General features: G+C 29.4%; 1 long non-coding RNA gene across 1 annotated transcript; it reads right to left on the reverse strand.

Annotated features, from left to right (window-relative positions):
* Positions 1–721: 721 nt before the first annotated feature.
* Positions 722–2,625, reverse strand: LOC120276961. The gene is made up of 3 exons (XR_005541419.1): positions 2,588–2,625; positions 2,391–2,453; positions 722–872 (listed from the first exon to the last, which is right to left on the reverse strand). It is a non-coding gene; the product is annotated as an uncharacterized LOC120276961 (long non-coding RNA).

The raw sequence follows: 2,625 nt of genomic DNA on the forward strand, positions 1-2,625 counted from the left end.
TCAATGTTTAATAAATAAATATATAATCATTGGAATAGGTATTAATAGGAAAGAAATTCAAGTTTTTGTGTTATTTTCTTTTATAAAGTTTTTAATTGACTATGTATTGTTTAATTAATCCAAACTGATTATGCAACTTTTTAAATTAATTATGATCAATATATCAATTATCTTGAAATAAAAAATGCAATCAGATAGCTTTTCACAAAATGAACTTAGCAAAACTATCAAAGTTAAATATTTATACTCATAACTAATACCATATGTCTATCAAATCACTGTCATAGCATAAAAATAGTTAATTAAATAAAATTTATAAAAAGAAAAAGAAACATCATTATGTCGTCGCAAAATAATTTATAAAGATTTTTTGGGTGCATGTGTACTCATGAACCAAACACAACCCATTAAAACAGACCACGTATATCTTGACAAGTTTTACTAATAATTAAACATAATGCCATTTTTAAGGACCATATATCTATGTAGACATACATCACCCTAATCACATGTCATTGATGTCAAGTATACATTAGTAAAAAAGAGTAAAAAGTGTATCTTCATTTAATGTTCAATAAATGTGTCACGCCCCAAACCCAATGCGCTGACAAACGGCCGCATCCTTAGGGGCCGAAATCCGATAGGCATGCAAGGCCTCAAACCTGTCTTAGCATAGAACATAACATCTAATAGCAACATAATATCTAAGATGAAATAAATAGAGGTACTACAAGTTCAAGATACAACATGAAAGCAAATAACAAGTTCGAGGTCTACAAGGTGATAGGAAAACATATAAACAACCTAACAAAGAGGGGAGCCTGACGCTTGGTAACCACAGCTATGCTAGTAACCACAACCTTACTCCTGATCTGAAAAGAGGGAATAAAAACATTCATGAGCTCGACGGCCCAGTAAGTAACCCAAAACAAAACTTGGATTCAAACCAAGATTCAAGAATTTTATCAAAATAATTTCCAACAAACATAAGTGTGCATAAGCAAATATAATAATTTCAAATAAACATAAGTACGTACAAGCAAGTGTAATCCTTCAACCGTGATTAATCAACACGAGTAAGAACAAGCTCCGAATATATCAATTTCAAAGTATATGTCTCCTAGACTATGGTCCCGGACGGAATATCAAAAGTCATTTGTTTATCCTCAGTGACCCGAGCCGAATATCGAGGCCGTTATTGTTTCACCGACGAAAGCGGTGCGAAACTAGTTTCTATTTCAGAATTTCATGTCGACATGGTCAGTGTTTGACCCCCAGTGACAGGGTTATTGCATAGTCAATTCGGAGACTAGAATTTCATAACAAAGTAATTTTTGTATCAAAATAGACTTAATTATTTAAAAACTCGAATATTTCGTAATCGAATCCCACAAAGCAAAAAAATTTCCATTGAACCAAAAATACTAATATTTGCATAACCAATAGAAATCGACCATTTCAATTCTAAAAGGAACAAGTAACCCTTAACCTCATTTTTCCAGGATACATGAATAAAAAAATTTAAAAATTTAACCAGTCCAATGCCATCCGTAAGTAAAATAATGTAATAAAGATTCAATTCATTCAACAACATTCAAAAAGTTCTCTTTCAGACACTAAAAAGAAAAAAATTAGCTAATGGATAAAAATAATTCATTCGAGTGGATAAGGAATCAAATCAATAAAAACTACTAATTTGAAGAAACTAGTCAATTACAAAATTAAAAAAAAACAGAAACTCCAATCAAAGCTTTTAACGTGAATAAACTTAATAACTTAATAGTTTTCTCAAATACTAGATAATTAGATAACAAATGGAAATAATCCACCAATTAACATTTAAAAAAAATGTTTAAATAAATCACCAACAAGATCAAATATGCTATAAATAACATGAGAATTTGAATGAAAGGATAAGAAAAGAATGGATCATCCACAACCCAAAAATTTAGTTAAATTAAACTCATATTTAAACAATACCCAATCATATTAGCAGGAAACTTCTCATAATTAAATTTAAAAGAGAATCTAACGAATGTCATGATTTAAAGTTCTTAGGTAGTCAACAATTGGTCAAAGGGTGATTAAAATGAATTTCAAAGAAACCTCTCATCTTACAGTAAACAATTGGCTAATAAAAAGATGATTGATTAACAAGATCAGAAATCAAATAAAACCACATCTAACATGATAAGAAATTGATAAACAAAGGATAAGTAATGAATCAAATAACAACTCATTATATGAATAATTGATGTAATAAAATAAAATTTAACCATTTAAATAATTTAGACAAACCAAAGAAAGCAAAATAATCCAACGAGATAAACTCAACAAAACTTACAAATTTAAAAGAATTTTCTAGATAAAAAAAATACGTGGTTACTTACTTGGTATCCGCTAGAATTCTAAATCCGAATCAAACACCCAAAATTAAATCTTCACAGGAGATCCTATGGCATACAATGACAAGAAGGTTTTAAAAAAAAATCCCTCCTCAAGCTATTAGGGTTTCAAATCTTAATTTCTATCCTTGAAAACAAAATCCTAATTCCTACAATCTAACAATAAAAAGATTCGCACACACCTGCATATCCTTTCTCATACATTCCTTTTCTCCTTGAC

This window comes from Dioscorea cayenensis, chromosome 15, assembly GCF_009730915.1.
Source record: "Dioscorea cayenensis subsp. rotundata cultivar TDr96_F1 chromosome 15, TDr96_F1_v2_PseudoChromosome.rev07_lg8_w22 25.fasta, whole genome shotgun sequence".
NCBI lineage: Eukaryota > Viridiplantae > Streptophyta > Magnoliopsida > Dioscoreales > Dioscoreaceae > Dioscorea > Dioscorea cayenensis.